This window comes from Ips typographus, linkage group LG1 (genome assembly GCF_016097725.1).
Source record: "Ips typographus isolate SLU linkage group LG1, UJ_Ityp_2.0, whole genome shotgun sequence".
NCBI classification, from domain to species: domain Eukaryota; kingdom Metazoa; phylum Arthropoda; class Insecta; order Coleoptera; family Curculionidae; genus Ips; species Ips typographus.
This window is the reverse complement of record NC_138422.1, coordinates 2,429,590-2,447,398: the sequence shown is the minus strand read 5'-3', so window position 1 is coordinate 2,447,398 and position 17,809 is coordinate 2,429,590. Positions and strand designations below refer to the sequence as shown.

Here is a 17,809-nt window from a genome sequence, read left to right as displayed (position 1 = left end):
ATTTGCGATATTTTAAGGAATACTTTTCAGTAGACAATACACTGTATCAAAATTACTAAATTGACTGAAAATTGCACAGAATAGCATAAGCACATGTGGTTGTTATTGTGGTAAAATCTTTGTTACATTATATGGAGTTGTAACAATATTCATTACCAATTATTATAATAATTTACCAATTTTTCAACGTTAAAACTACATTTTTAAGGTCACTGGACTTTACAGTGTTGCAAGCTCTAAAATTGCATAATCAAAGTTACGTTATATGTCTCTTTACAATTTCAGCTCAGTCCAAAATACTCAAAATTTAATTTTAAAATTTAAACTACATTTTAAAGGTGACGTGACTAATTTTGACAGATTTCAACTGGCCTTTACAGTGTTGCAAACTGAAAAATTGATTTATCAAGGTCACGTGACATGTATTTTGCAATTTAAGTTTTTACAACTGTTTAAATTTAATTTATCACTTTTCCAAAGTTTAAACTGCGTTCTGGAGGTCACGTGACTGTTTTTGGCAATGTTAACTGGCCTTTACAGTGTTGCAAGCTCAAAAATTGAATTATCAAAATCACGTGATGTGTATTTTGCAATTTAAGTTTTTAGAACTGTTTAAATATAATTTATCAATTTTCCAAAGTTTAAACTGCGTTCTGGAGGTCACGTGATTGTTTTTGACAGTGTAAACTGGCCTCTACAGTGTTGCAAGCTCAAAAATTGAATTATCAAAGTCACGTGACGTGTATTTTGCAATTTAAGTTTTTAGAACTGTTTAAATTTAATTTATCACTTTTTCAAAGTTTAAACTGCGTTCTGGAGGTCACGTGATTGTTTTTGGCAATGTTAACTGGCCTTTACAGTGTTGCATGCTCAAAAATTGAATTATCAAAGTCACGTGACGTGTATTTTGCAATTTAAGTTTTTAGAACTGTTTAAATATAATTTATCACTTTTTCAAAGTTTAAACTGCGTTCTGGAGGTCACGTGATTGTTTTTGATAATGTCAACTGGCCTTTACAGTGTTGCATGCTCAAAAATTAAATTATCGAAGTCACGTGACGTACTTCTTACAATTTTACCACTGTCTAAATTTAAAATACCAATTTTTCAACTATTTCTTTTGAATAATAGGTGTTTTACAAAAAACACCTGACCTTAGAAAACCAATTTTAAGCTTTTGGCACAAGGTCAAATCAAGTGTCAAAAATTTGGGAAAACCTTTACGTTGTCACCTAACCTAACCTAAAAACTGTCACGTGACTTAAAAAAAATTAATTTTAGGTTTTTGGATCTTTAAAATTTGGAAAAACAGTCACGTAACCTGAGGAAGTCATTTTTATTGAATCATTAGTCTTTATGACAATTAAACTGACCTAAAAATCCTCACGTGACTAAAAAAAAATTTCTAAGGGTGTATTTCATCAAGCTTCATCGTTGTCTCAATACCAAGAGCCTTATAACTAAATTGCCACAAATGTGTAAACATTTTAAGGCATTATGAGGCAATTTAAATAATTTAAAGGCATTTTGAGGTGTTTCAAGGCAATTTGAGGCATTTTTGGCATTTTGGTGTACAAAAAATTATTGGCGGTCTACCCCTCGGGAACCCTGTTTAATGCAGTTTAAGTTTTTTAAAAAATTTAGTAGTTTTAGATGTAACCTTGCTAATTCCCTACTTGTTCCGGAAAGGATCTAAAAAAGTTGTTCAATTTGAAACAAGAAAAATAAACCACAATTTAATTTAATTCGCAAAATAAATTTTGTAAACGGTCCTTAATCGCCAAACTGGCGAAAACGGTTAGAGATATTGACCACAAGACTCGATTAAGGTTATTCTGAAATCCAAAATGGCATTTTTTGATTACATTTCAGTCACACCCTGTACAGGTCATCAGAAAGAGAACAAAAATACCCTTTAATCTTCAAAAAAATTATTAAAATCGAGTGACTCACTTTGCAGATACAGCCGCTCAAAAAAGACCAAAAATTTTGCTGTCCCATTCTTTTTGACGTGCAGTTTACTTGAGTAGTGCAAAGAACTAGGCAAATCATGTTCAATTGAGTTAAAGCTATTCGTTTTCCAGATGATTACAATTTTTGCACAAAATAATTTAAAAATATAACTGAATCAGATTACAGAAAGAAAGGTTTCTAGAAGGTTAAAGAAGACACTTTGCTTACGGGCGTAATCGTCGTCTTTCAGCCGTAAATAACTATTATGTCATAATGTCAAATTCTGATCTGATCCTTTTAAAACTGCAACTTTACCTCACAATCTCCCTAATATCTGCAAAAACTCATTCTGCAGAAATTTATCTTCTCCCAACAATAATGAAAAAATAATAAATTTTGAGTTACATTGTATTGATTTTTTGTGAAATATTAAAACATGAATTGATCACACAGATACCCTTAGGCAAGTCGAGTGCAAAATTTTGCGTACAATTTGCTTGCCAAAAGGTTTTACGAAAATTATTTAAGGTACTTTAAGGTACGAAATGATTTTTCTAAATTACCAATAAGTTATTTTTATAATTCAGCTTTACCGATTAGAATTGCAACTAATCGCAATTGAATCCCTACAATAATTTGCGGGACGACTAAATGGTCGATTACAACAAAATCCCTCTCAGATCGATTTAGCTGATTACGCATTAACACTCTCTCTAATAATAATAATAAAATCATGTCGACGTGTAATGTTTGTTTATTGTTCCGATTTTTTCGATTTGGGGAACTTGTCCCGGTTTATATAATGAAAGGTACTTTATGCAGGGACAGATAGCAAAAATGAAAGCCGTATTTATGGGCAATTACACGCTCCATATAATGTTATATTTATAACCGGGGTGTAAGCGAGTGTAGGTTTGGGATAACACAGGGCGACGCCGCCATTTTGGCTCTAACCGGTGATTGCGAAATGCTTTTAGTTTTAATCAACGTAATCGGAAGTAGTGGAATTTCACTTTGCCACATATCCAGGATTACAGTCCTGGTTTATTTAAGTTTGTGGTTATTTGGCAAAGTTCAATTTTGACTTCTACAAGATGAATGTGAATGAAAATAATACTGTAATAGTAACAAAATATGTGTAAAGATTGTTGAACAGAAAAATGAAGAAATTTAATTTTCCGGCTAAATTTTTGTTTGATATCTTTTGTTGATTATCTTTACCAATCACTACTGAATGCAAATTTCAAAAGCAGGCAATTAAGATACATAAAATGTGGCAGAACTAGTTAACATAGTATACGTTTCTTTTAACAGGCAACGTTTCGGCATTTGGAGTGTTGTAGTTTAATGAAATCTATGTATACAGGGTGGCGCTATATTATCACAAATTCCTGTAATATAGTTGCCTATTTTTAATTTTTTGAAAAATAAATTTATATGAAAGTTGATCATCAGTTTGGCTATACAAGGTTGCGTAAGAGCGGAGCAATACCAAAAACTCGAGTGTAATCTACTAAAAAAGTGTCTTCTAACATTGTAATAGGTATATTTAGCTACAATAAAAAATAAGAATATTATTATAAATAATTTATGGCAAAAATTGTTTTTTGACGCTGAACTCAAATACTAATTTGCAGAGAATATTTTTGAATATGGTACTAAACGTATCTCAAAAAAAGACATCCAGACTAGAATATCAGTTTTTTCTATCTATTATAGTTTTCGAAAACTTCTATAGATACATTGAAATTTTGCCACCCTGTATACAGGGTGGTCCAGTTTTAAGTGTCAATAATTCACCATTTGATCAAAAAATAAGTTGACTTGCATTTTGTTATTTTTCTGAAAAACGTTTCCTAAGGAAGATACAGTCCTCCAAATTTCAATTTAAAAAATCGTTTTATATTTTAAAACTGAACATCCAAGACTTGTGAAAGTCCAAATTTTTACTGAATAGTCTAAAAACTTGTTTACTACTAGGAATGGTCTTATGATTCGCTTTCTCAGACTGCCATCCTGGTTGAGTGTCTGAAACTGGCATTTAAGAACTAAAAAAAGTCCGGAAATCAAGACAAAAATTGTATTGTGCATGAAACTCATTTTTTACTACTAAAAATAATATAAAAGTTGACTTTTAATGCTAGAACTGACTTTACTAGGACTAAAGAGAGTCCAAAAGTATATTTTCAAGACTTTAATTGGTGTACAACTCAATTTTCTGGACTGGACAAGTCTAGAAGTAAATTAAATTTTCGGACTATTTTATTTCTAAAAATTAGTTCTCAAGACTATTATTGTAGCATTTGGTACCAACATTTTTTACTTTTATTACTGAAGAAACTTGACTTTTGGAAATAGTCTTAAACTCGATTTTTCAGTCTTAAAAAGCACTAACAACAGTCTGAATTTCTTAGAGGTGCTACAATTTATTGCACCTATGAGTGTAGAAGTCAATTTAATAGTGAAGAAGCTTGAAATAACATTTTCAAGACTATGGTCAGTGGATACACTGGCTTTTAGGCCTGATAAGTCAAAAACTTTGTAAGGATAGTGTTGAAACTCGATTTGAGGCACTGAAAACAGCCTTAAAACACTAAAAACAGTCTAGTTTATTAAGAAATACCCGAATTTTTAGCACTGAGGTGTCTAGAAGTCGATTTAATAGTAACAAAGGTTGGAATGCTATTTTAAGTCTATGAAGAATGTAAAAATTGTTTTTTAAGTTTGCTATGTCAATAACTAGGTTGAAACTCGATTTTCCAAGCTGAAAGCAGTTTTAAAGTACTAAAAATAGTCCAAAATTCGAAGAAAATTAAAAGCAAAGTAAAAAGCAGGAAAAGTTCGTTTTCAAGACAATTTTCATGAATCTAATGTTAATGTCCTGCATCTAAGACTATTTTCAAGACTAAAATATTGAAATTTGTCTTCAAATTATGAAAACTTACTTCAAATGCAAATTTTAAGCTTCTGATGTCACTTTTCATTAGTTCAGTCACATTTTGGGGTTCAAGTCTATTTTTAAGGTTTAGATGTATGAATTTGTAGTAACAAATTCTTGAAAAAGTAGTTTTTATGTCTACAAGTCAATTTTTAGTATTAAAGTCCCTCGATTTGCATGAAAACTGGTTACAAACACAACTTTTAAGCTTCTGAAATTTTTAATTTTTCTAATTCAATTTTCAAAACTAAAGTCTTTTAGTTTGTCTGGAAACTATGAAAACTGGCTATAATAATATTTTTTAAACTTCTTAAGTGAATTTTCCGTTTCCAAGACAATTTTTAAGTTGGGTTAGGTTAGTTTTGGGTCTTTGACCGTAATAACGTGTAATAAAGTGCTTGTTCCAAATTTGATCAATATTGCTCCAACGGTCTGACAGTTATGACAAAAAATAACGATTTTTTAAACAGAAATTTGAAGGACTGTATTTTCCTTAGGAAGCACTTTTCAGGAAAATTACATAAAGGAATGTCAACTTATTTTTTAATTGGTGAATTATTGACATTTAAAACTGGACCACCCTGTAGAGTGCTCCTGACTGCTTTCAAATTATACAAAAAAAAATCATTTTTATTCTGTTTCTGGATTTGAGCAAAGTATTAGTTTTTATTATATTAATTCTTACAAAGTTATCGTTTTCGACCATTTCGCAAGTTTTTTAGAACTGTGACAATTTTACTTTTTTATCCAAAGTTTGGCCTGCATTTTACACCTCGTAGTAGGTAAATCAATTGATAATGTTTACGTATAGTATTAGTTTGATATTGCCAGCCCACGTTGCAACGTAAAAATATTAACTTTTCCAGTTTCCGGGCTTGCATTCCACGTATAACCCCACAAAGCACCTACACACATCATGACGGTGATGTTATCGCAACTATATTACGTTTAGGTATCTTTATCTAATTAAACACAATGCCAACAGGAAAGTATTATTGATCTCGAAAATAAACCACTTAACGTGTGGGGAACGTCACTTGTTGATATGATAAAATGTATACATACACATACACAAACAGATAGAAATATGGAGTATTCCGATATTTCCAGAAAGACTGGATTGGCCGTCCTTGAACACTGCGTTAAAAAAGTTTATCCTGTTTTGTTTTTTTAAGCAAAACGTTTCGTTTCTTGACAGCTTTTAACCGTATTAGGTGGCCGGGACGCTTGCATCAACAGTCCGAGGGCTTTTCCAGATTTTCTCCAGTTTCAGTATGCGAACGACGCGCCCCTAAATCCGACGCCGACAGCATAATAATGCACAAGCAAATGTTATACAGACATCCACTAGGAAGAAAAAGAAACGGGAAAAGCCGCTTTGAAAAATTAATGTCAACATAATGTTTTATGACTGAAGGATTTTACAATTTCATTTTCTAGGTGAAATCGATGATATTTCGACAATTTCAGACGTCCAAATTAAATAACAAATACCCTGTAGTATAATATTTTGGGCATATCATGTTTTCCATGGTTTATTGAAAGTTAAACTCAGACGTGCTCTTCTTGCTTTCTTATATACACTTCGGTGTCGAAGACTATCGCAAGCAGGATATTGATCTCAGAATCTCACAATTTACTATATTAGGAGCAATTAAAACGAAGTTAGAAATAATGCAGAATATTTTTTCCAGTAGTGCTTGTATACACTTACATGAAACAAAGACAACGCCAAAGTCCAGCTCTAAGAACATCCCAGTTTTTTTTCCAAGATTATAACAGCTGTAAAGAATTATAAAAGCAGTCCACCTAAGCAAGAAAGTGCATGTTTTCATTAGTATTTCCAATGTTCATATTTGTCAAATATGAAGAGAGTGAGAGGCTGAGGTGAGGTTAAACTATCAAATCACTAATATAATTTACATAAATAAATGGTGAAACAAATGATTGGATTCTCACATTAACAGTCCGTAACTCGGGTATTTTGACAGTTACAGGGTGATTCAAAATATCAATTTGTAGCCTTTGAAATCCTCTATTGACCACCCTGTATAGTAAGTATAATAAAAACGTAAAATAACCGAACTATTTGATAATAAGACAGATTGGATTGGACTGAAATCTGTTGCACTTGAACAGTTCGTAACTCGGCTATTTTAACAGTTACAGGGTGATTCAAAATATCAATTTATAGCTCAAGACATCCTCTATTGACCACCCTGTATAGTGAATATAAAAAAAACGTAAAATAACCCAACTATTTCATAATAGTTAAGACAGATTGGATTGGAAGTCTGAATTTAACACTTTCAACTGTAACAGTTCGTAACTCGGCTATTTTGACAGTTACAGGGTTATTCAAAATATCAATTTGTAGCCTTTGAAATCCTCTATTGACCACCCTGTATAGTAAGTATAGTAAAAACGTAAAATAACCGAACTATTTGGTAATAAAGACAGATTGGATTGAACTGAAATCTGTTGCACTTGAACAGTTCGTAACTCGGCTATTTTAACAGTTACAGGGTGATTCAAAATGTCAATTTGTAGCTTTTGAAATTCTCTATTGACCAGCCTGTATAGTAAGAATAGTAAAAACGTAAAATAACCAAACTATTTGATAATAAGACAGATTGGATTGGACTGAAATCTGTTGCACTTGAACAGTTCGTAACTCGGCTATTTTCACAGTTACAGGGTGATTCAAAATATCAATTTATAGCTTTTGAAATCCTCTATTGACCACCCTGTATAGTAAGTATAGTGAATATAAAAAAACAAAGAAAGGGAAAAGACACTCAGCAACAATAAAATAAATAACACAAGCTTTATTGTCTAGTCTAAGCTAGAACAACAGCGCAACAAGCTACTAAAACAAGAAACGAGGCTTTGGGATAGCAAATAAAACAGCTAACCAAACTACTAAAAGCGATTGAGAAGAGACAAACTCACACACAAAAAAGGAAGAAGAAAATCAGCAAAAACACTGAATTTCCCGAAGTAGAGGTGGAAGTCAATGAACTCAGGATAATTCAGTACCAGAAGACAAATAAGACAGGGAAAGGAGTAGCAATACTACTCATCAAACCAACTCTCTACCTGGACAATAATTTGGAGAAGTGTTGCTAGAATGTGTTAGGAGAAGTTTACAATGGCAAGATTTTGTCACATTCTAAATATGTTTCTCTTGATAATTGCTTTCCCTCGTTTCACAAAAACCCACCCAGAGGACACCAGAGCCTTTACTTCTACAAGAATATTGGTGAACATCTTAACATATAAATAAGCAGTTGCCACTGGCTGAATGGATATGGCATCACAGTATAATCCTAACTGCGAAATATGAAATAAACCAATTAGAGACGGTAATCATATTTGACATTTTGACGTCAACTGTCCAATAAGCGAGTTATTTGAGACGCAGGGATGTCCTAATTAAACCATTTTCCTCAAATAACTCAAAAACAGTTCGAGATACGAAAAAAATGCAAAGGAGCTAAATTATTTCAAATTAAGCGCAGAATCTGGCACAGTGACTTGAAAAACCCTTCAGGCCCGTTACAAGCCCTTTGAAGGGCTGCAAAGTAACACAGACCTTTAAGTTGGGACTCCCTGTATAAGTTTGGTTAAAATCACCCAAACGAGTGGTATGACTGGAAAGATGACGGAAAGAGCTTTAATCTGAGTGGTTGTAGCACCATGTAACACAAAAATTTGCGGAGAAATTCAAGTTCCAAGTAACGCGTTTTTGAAAAGACGGTTTTGGGCAGAAAATTGGTTTTACAAGTTGAAAAATAAATGCACCTAAAACTAAGCTAAATTCAGCCGCTATGATGCTTTTTGTTTAAACTATTTCTATAGCCTAACTTTAAAAGTGGTTCTGTTAAGCTTTGTCTAACTATCTACAAATTTGACGTGTCTTTTTATCTGAAGTTGTTCACACTTTTGTTTTTACATAATCAGTGTGTATCTTATATTCCTGTTTTTCGAGGACATGTTTTTGATTTAGCTAATTTATCATTATTACATTTTTTTAACCTTTTTTTTTTGTTCGAAAGTTCTGGGTCAACAAACGAAACTAACCAACCGACATGTCGACGAAATCGACTTTGGTTGATGAGCGTGCCAAAGCGTTTTCTAATTTCAGAAATGCTTATAGCATCAATTAATTATGGTCGTATTATGGTGCGGAATGCATAAAAATCGGTTAAGTGGAACGAAAGTATTGCGCCGTTGTGTAATTGTCAAGTTTTTGCAATGGTGTAATGGAGTTTTGATAGGTACTAAAGATTACGAACAATTCCGAGTGGCTGACGTAGTCGATTATTACAATTTTACTTCACTTTCAATATGAAAATTTATTATTACATTGATTAGTCTAGTTCCTGTTTTTTTCTAACTTGAGACATTCAATTTGCATTTTAAATTAGTCAGGTGTAGCCAAAATTAACCATTTACACCTGTCTCAAGGACTTGTTCCCTCATCCAAATTATATAATTTCTTTAATTCTTTCAGTTCTTTAGTAGAAACCTGTTCAATGAAGAAGAAGACTGGAAACGGCAATTTTTCCCAGTGTCTGATCGAGTTGAAATCTTTTTGATCTGGTCTACCTTTATACTTCTAGAGCGCACTTTTCGATATATTACGTCCTTTATAAAGCTCCCAGCTTTTGATACTTGCACAAACAGAAAATGGCTATAGAAAAAAACATCTTGCACATTGCCATTCGATAACAAGCGAGTTTATTCCGCTGGAATGGGAAACCTTCGAAGTTTAACCATTATTTAAAACTTAAAGGGGGATAATAAAACCGCCTTCGTAGGCAATAATTTCCTGAGTGGGGGTGACGATAGTTTTGATACATTATAATAAAAATTCTTTTATAACAGGAAATGTCTGTATTTTTACATTTCCAATCAGGTAAAAATTCCTGGAAAATAACTTATTACATCCAGATATTACTTGGATAATGTTGCTTTCTAAATCAATAAGACTCCTACACACGGTATACTGAAATTACTATTTATAACACCGTACTTTTTGACGAATTAAGGGCTGAAAAAAGAAGATTAAGTTTTACACCCGACCGTGTAGTTTCTTTTTCGACCCACCGTGGGCATAAATACTGTGTTTCTGGCAGTTCAAATTTTGATACCGTTTCTCTCCCTGACTGTACCAAATTTTGTAGTGTTTTTTTAGGTTATTGGATAAGAAATTTAATGAGGATTCCAAAAATGTTGCTTAAAACATTCATTTAATCACTTCAAGTGGGTTTTACTAGCGAATTTGTCCCTGACTGCCCTTTAAACAATTTTAGACCACAACTTCAACTCATTTAAATATTTGTTGCAACAAATCAGTTTTTCCTAAATAACTCGAAAACAGTATAAATTACAAAAAAAATGCAAGAGACCAAAAATATTCCTAATCAACTCCTTAACCCAACACCGGTTTTTGCTTTCAGTATACAAAGTGTGCAAAAAAAGTGTGGTGGTTCACTATTTGTGTCACCCTGTACGCAATTTTTAAGATAAAATGTTTACTCTACGCAACTGGAAAGAGGAGCTCAAAACGGTTCTTTAAAGTAGTTAAGAACTGGTAAACTCATCTCTGGAAGTTTTACATTCCGTCAGTGCTGCTACTATACAGGGGATGCATGAAAATTGTAGTGATTCAGTTTTTTTGGCCACCCTGTACGCAATTTTTAACATATAATTTTTTGCTTTATACCACTGGAAAGAGGAGCTCAAGACGGTTAATTTGAGTGGTTCAACCTCCCTGCACTCCCAAAAATAATCAAGTTACAGGGTGCTCAAATTTCGAACTACAATTACAACTGATTTGAAAATTTGTTGCATCAAACCAGTTTTTGCTAAGTGACTCAGAAACGGTGAAAGTTACAAAAAATTTGTAGGAAAGCAAAAATGTCCGTAAAAAACTGCTAAACTCATCTCTGGAAGTTTTACATTCCGTCAGTGCCGCTACTATACAGGGGATGCATGAAAATTGTAGCGATTCAGTTTTTTTGGCCACCCTGTACGCAATTTTTAAGATATAATTTTTTGCTTTACACCACTGGAAAGATGAGCTCAAGACGGTTAATTTGAGTGGTTCAACCTCCCTGAACTCCCAAAAATAATCAAGTTACAGGGTGCTCAAATTTTGAACCACAATTTCAACTAATTTGAAAATTTGTTGCATCAAACCAGTTTTTGCTAAGTAACTCAGAAACGATGAAAGTTACAAAAAATTTGTAAGAGAGCAAAAATGTCTATAAGGAATTGCTGAACTCATCCCTGGAAGTTTTATAGTCCGTCAGTGCTGCTACTATACAGGGGGTGCATGAAAATTGTAGTGATTCAGTTTTTTTGGCCACCCTGTACGCAATTTTTAAGATATAATTTTTTGCTTTACACCACTGGAAAGAGGAGCTCAAGACGGTTAATTTGAGTGGTTCAACCTCCCTGAACTCCCAAAAATAATCAAGTTACAGGGTGCTCAAATTTTGAACCACAATTTCAACTAATTTGAAAATTTGTTGCATCAAACCAGTTTTTGCTAAGTAACTCAGAAACGATGAAAGTTTGTAGGAGAGCAAAAATGTCCGTAAAAAACTGCTAAACTCATCCCTGGAAGTTTTACATTCCGTCAGTGCTGCTTCTATACAAGGGATGCATGAAAATTATAGTGTTTCAGATTTTTTGGCCACCCTGTACGCAATTTTTAAGATATCATTTTTTGCTTTACACCACTGGAAAGAGGAGCTCAAGACGGTTAATTTGAGTGGTTCTGAACTCCCAAAAATAATCAAGTTACAGGGTGCTCTAATTTCAACTAATTTGAAAATTTGTTGCATCAAACCAGCTAAGTAACTCAGAAACGATGAAAGTTACGAGAAATTTGAGAGAAAACAGAAATGTTTGTAAGGAACTGCTAAACCCATTCCTGGGTGCGTATTCTTGAAACAGAGTTATCAAGAGAAAGATACTGTGGAATGTGACAGAAATCCGCCACTGTTAACTTCTTCTGTCACATTCTATTCTTATCTTGAGAATTCCGTTCCCTGCTTTCAAGAATTAGTCCCCTGGAAGTTTCCCAGTTTGTCAGTGCTGCTACTATACATGAAGAGTGAGTTAGGAAGGTTGTCAAAATTCAATCAATTATCCTATAAAATGAGTGTTTAATAATTATTTAAAGATACCAAAATTCGATTTCCAGTCAGTAATTAAAAAGCAAAGCAATTATGTATTTATCAAAATTGTTAGATTTACTTATTTACTAAATTTTAATAGGTTAATAGAGGAAAATTAAGCAATTAACGACAAATTTTTGATTAGCATTTTTGATAATAAAACTTAACACTTTCGCCACACCTTTAAGCCAAGAACAATTCTACTCTAATTACGTATTTTTCGCACAACATGACCCAATAAGAACACCAATTACAAGTAATTTCCGAACAAACATCCTTACTGAGATTTACAGTTACGAGCTTACAGTTATGTGACGTTTCGAACTCGTATTCCACCACCATCAACCACAGACGCGACCAAAACCTATCAGAACCGAACCGAACAACAGCCCGGTCACTTATAAAAATACAAATTTGCATTGTAGAATCCGGTTGTTCTAAACATGTAAATCCCAGTGTACGGGTTTCTTAGGATTCCCATCACGTTATTTATAGCGGTAGTTGTTTAATAGTCCGGTTTTTTTTAATAGCAGGCAGTGAAAAAAGCAAACATTTTGTGAATTGTTATCCCTTTTCAAACTTACTGCAATAAATTATCGTGCACAAGTACCCCTTAACCGCACATAGTAAACCACACACACACACCAAAAAAACAGTTCACTTTAGTAACCGATCGATGCAGTGTAACTGAAACTGGAGAAGGGAAAACCACTTCTAAGGTTAATCGATTACTATTTACACAAACAATAATGAATTACAATATGTTATCAAAATAATTTGTTTTATAATAAACGCTTCGTAAACTGATAACCGTAGATTAAAGTATTACGTCAAGAGCTACGAAAACCGCAGTCCTAGACGATTTAAATGCTAGGATTATATAGGGTTTTATTAAGTAATTACTTAATTAAAATCGTAAACTTTTTTTTAATCACTTTCAATACGATTGTTTGATTTGTTGACTGTTGACGAAGGTGTGCTTTTATTAGTCTGGCAAGTTACGTGCCACTGGCGGTTTTCATGTAGGTCAAGCTAAATATTTGTTTTCCTTTAGGAGAATTGTTGTACGTTGTGGTTTCTGCCATTTATTAAAAATAATATCAGAAAGAGAAATGTTACTTTGTACTTTGTTGTTTATTATGTCTGATTAAGGATTATTAAACAATTTAACAACATAGTGCTAACTGCCTTAAAACTAAAATTAATTTAAAGAACCAGTTACTCTAATGATTTTTTCCGAACACGTAATGGTTATTAGTGTAGTATTCTAAAAAGTAGCAGAATTATAACATAAGACTTTTTTTGTGTTTTTTTTTTTGCTTTTGAATTTTCCCGTTAGTTGTAAGTAAACCTGTTATACTAATGATGCTTACAGAGAGCAGAATTTTCACTTTTAGTGTTACTATAGTATTAGTTAGTTAGTCCGTAACTCTAACCGTTTCCAAGATATCCAACTTTTCAGCAGGATAAGACTGATCAGAGGTGAAGAAGTTCTGGGTAATTTTGGGTCAAGTGACCGGACTCAGAACCACAAAAGTTACACACTTATGGTCCACCGAGCTGGATTTCATGGAATTATCCAAAATTCAGCAGGATAAAACAGATCACGTGACCCAAGACATTCTAGGTAATTTTGAGTCACGTGACCATTAACCCAACTTGGCGTAAAAACCGTTTGGAAGAAACCACGAAAGTTCTAGAGAAAAGACGCTTTGGGTCCATCGAACCATCGAGCCGGATTTCGTGCAATTATCCTAAATTTAGCAAAATATTGTGGATCACGTGAACCAAGAAGTTCTGGGTTATTTTGGATCACGTGACCAAAAACGATTAATGCAAATAATTACCTAATCAATAATTCTCTGTTTCTTTTTTACCAATTTTTAGTGATTGATGTCAAAATTTGATTTTTCTCATTTTGTATCTTGCTTTAGATGTTGTTGTACGTGTCTGATTGGGTCAAAAGACAAAATTACGTAAATCGACACTTTGCAACAAGCATTCTTTCAAATGAAACTTTTACCTACGACCTCAGTGTAAATAACTAATTACGCATAGTTTTCCGTTACGTAATGAACCTCTTTCAGCACAGTTGTAAAAAAGCGCACAGTTTTAAGATCGGCCACAAACTATCGCTCTAATGCTGGGAAAAATTGATTTTCTTTACAATATTTCCTTTATCAGAGTATATTAGATGAAGATCATCGCGTAATGCATTGTTCATACAGTTTTAAGTAACTATCACTTCTTCTAGTAATATTACTTCACATCAAGTAATATTACTGAAAGTTTTCCCTTTCTTCTTAATAACTGTAATGTCACCATAAATAATTATTTTAAGAACAACACTAATTATTATTTAAATAACATGATTTGTGATTTTTTTTATAATTTTTTCTTTAGTGGCTAATAACTATGATTAGTACAAATATGATGTCAGTACGTTGAAAATATACTTTTTTAATGAAAAGTTACTCTAAATTATATGAATTGCGAAAACAAGATTTTCCATTTGGTCGTAGGTAAAGTATAGTACGTCACACGTACTCTAAGGCATTTTACACACTCATGGAATTACACACTCGCCGCTAAGCGGCATCGTGCGTAAAATGCTTCTTACAGCATTAGTTACGTAATACACAATTATGATTTAATATAATAAGAAACATTTTGAAAACTTGTATAACATTTTTCCTAGTAAAGCTTCTTCTTGACTCATAAATTTGCCAATTCGGTATTTTAAGTTAATTGGATTTTAATCGGCGGCGCACACTGGGGCAACAACAACTTAAATAAATCACCAAGTCTATTAGTGGACTTTTAAGTTAAATTTGACTGAAAAATTCAAATTCAAAGCTTAGACTGCTTTGGAACACAACCAAATAGCGTTATTAGGAAAACACAAATTAAGAAGAGGAAGGTAGAATAAAGGTACGATGTGGTTTTTTAACTCAAAAAAAAAAATTAAAATGTATTGGTTTATTGCAGTTTAAGAGGCATTTTTTGATTTATTGCCAAGTTTGAGGGCTGGTTGCCTCAATGGGTCATTTTAAAATCTTTTGTTTTCTGACTTTTTTAAACTGATTTAAAAAACTTATTACACAAATTTGTCATCATAATTCTTCATAGTTCAAGTTTGAAATGAGTAAAATAGAAAAAATCAACTAAAACGCATTCGAATTAAGAAATGTAAGAGGCTCAATTTTGTTTTAAATGTGATAGGCTAAACCAGGTTTGAGATACAAAAGAAAATTTAAAACAAATCATTTTTAAAGGTACATAATATGAATCAAACATTAGTGCATGTTAAACAAAAATCTTTTTTTGAATCTTGCTTAGTGATTTAATTTGTCAAGAACTGGCACCAACATATTGTAAGCACAAACTAAACAAGCATATCGAAAAAAAAAATAGTAAATCAAAAGTCAAGGCTACTAAACAAGCATGTTGCGGATATTCTACTCCTCATCCGGAGTATTCATTAAAATGTTTCCTGATCGAAACAAGCTTGATAACATTATGTTATTCCACACGTTACGACCTTTCAGGGCCCCCACGCTTATTCGCTCAATTGAGATCGATATTTTTGCAAACTAAAGGATGGGGAAGCGATAATTATTTGGCAAAGTTGGCAACATTTTCGCTAAAATTCTAACACTACACAATATGCAATTAATAACAACCGCATGAAAAGGAGTAATCTCTATTATACTGACCCGATAATAATTTATGACCGGGTGGCTTATCGTGGAATGTAACCACGCGTTCGTTTATTGATTACAACACGACAAAAATAATATTAAACTAAACAAAAATAATTTTGCTTGTTAAGCCGCAATTATACCGTAAAACGCAACCAACCCGATCTCTAAAGCTTTTAATATTTTTATACTCTACTGTATTAATAATCTTCGAAATTAATATCATGTAATTTGTTTTGACGTTTCTCGTGTACTGTGTATCTGAGAGAAACAGAATGTGGTTCCAATACAGGGTGGTTTACCACGAAACCGTAATGAATTGATAGAGGCTAGAAAAATGTGTGTGTGAGCGGAAAATGGTACTTTCCCACACGAGCAATTTTTGAGTTTGCAACATTGTAAAGGCCAGTTGACTTTTGTCAAAAATAGTCACATGACCTTCAAAATGTAGCTTGAATTTCCAAAAATTGGTAAATTAAATTTAGACATGTGCAAAAGTTGATATTGTAAGAGACATGTCAACGTGACTTTGATAATCCAATTTTTGAGTTTGCAACACTGTAGAAGCCAGTTGACACCTATCAAAATTAGTCACGTGACCTTCAAAATGTAGTTAAAATTTGCATAAATTGTTAAATTAAATTGAGACATTGGCAAAAGTAAGACCTGTTAGGTGACGATGGTTATGCATTTCTGAAGAACAGGAACTGAGCACGTGTCTTTTCAATTCTTTTTTTAAACCTTTGACACGGCTCAATATGCGCCATAGAAATAGTCACGAGACTTAAAAGTAATTTAAAAACTGAGCACACGCGACCTTATAAATATTTTCCTAAAAATTCGTGAAGTATTAGAAAGTCTTGAAAAATTAGATATACATACCAAAATTGCTAGGGTTCAGTCACGTGATGACGAACTGAACACGTGACTTTTTAAGAATTTTTGTCAACATTTGACATGGTTGAGGACAAGTCGTAGAAATAGTCACGTGACCTGGTTATACTGATTCTAGACAATTTGAAATACCAAAATTGGGAATTGAGTTACGTTACTTCAAAAAAATTCAGGAACTGATCACGTGATCTTTTAAGTGTTTTTGTCAACATTTGACATGGTTCAGGACGAGTCAAAGAAATAGTCAGCCACGTGATCTTGTTGTAGACAGCAAACTCTCAAAATGTTTGAAACACAAAAACTGCAAATTTTGAGTCAGGTGATCTGAAGGAATTTAGGAACTGAACGTATTTTTAAGTATTTTTCTAAACATTCGACGAGATTGAGGACGAGTCGTAGAAATAGTCACGTGACTTGGTTATACTGATTCTAGACAGTAAAGTCACAAAAAATTTGAAATACCAAAATTGGGAATTGAGTCACGTGACTTCAAAAAATTCAGGAACTGAACACGTGACCTGTTAAGTGTTTTTGTCAACATTTGACATGGTTCAGGACGAGTCGCAGAAATAGTCAGTCACGTGATCTTGTTGTAGACAGCAAATTCTCAAAATATTTCAAATACAAAAACTGCAAATATTGAGTCACGTGATCTGAAGGAATTCAGGAACTGAACGTATTTTTAAGTATTTTGCTAAACATTCGACATGGTTGAGGACAAGTCGTAGAAATAGTCACGTGATCTGGTTATATTTATTCTAGGCAGTAAAGTCACAAGAAAATTTGAAATACCAAAATTGGGAATTGAGTCACGTGACCTCAAAAAAATTCAGGAACTGAACACGTGACTTTTTAAGTATTTTTGTCAACATTTAACATGGATCAGAACGAGTCGCGGTAATAGTCAGTCACGTGATCTTGTTGTAGACGCCAAACTCTCAAAATATTTGAAATACAAAAACTGCAAATTTTGAGTCACGTGATCTGAAGGAATACAAGTCGTAGAAATAGTCACGTGACCTGGTTATACTGATTCTAGACAATTTGAAATACCAAAATTGGGAATTGAGTCACGTGACTTCAAAAAATTCAGGAACTGAACACGTGACCTTTTAAGTGTTTTTGTCCAC

The 17,809-nt window shown here is 33.0% G+C and overlaps 1 protein-coding gene across 5 annotated transcripts in view; it reads right to left on the bottom strand.

Moving 5' to 3' along the window:
- The window catches only part of LOC145737813 (uncharacterized), an 80,929-nt gene that overhangs the window by 14,778 nt on the left and 48,342 nt on the right, over positions 1-17,809 (bottom strand). The window contains exon 1 of one of the 5 annotated variants that reach the window (XM_081992646.1): positions 12,669-12,830. The exons of 2 other annotated variants lie outside the window; for them this stretch is intronic. The gene's annotated coding sequence lies outside the window, so the exon portion shown is untranslated. Of the gene's footprint in view, positions 1-6,605; positions 6,685-12,389; positions 12,624-12,668; positions 12,831-17,809 lie in introns of those variants that run through there. 2 more of the 5 variants (XM_081992663.1, XM_081992669.1) reach the window with 2 other exon arrangements.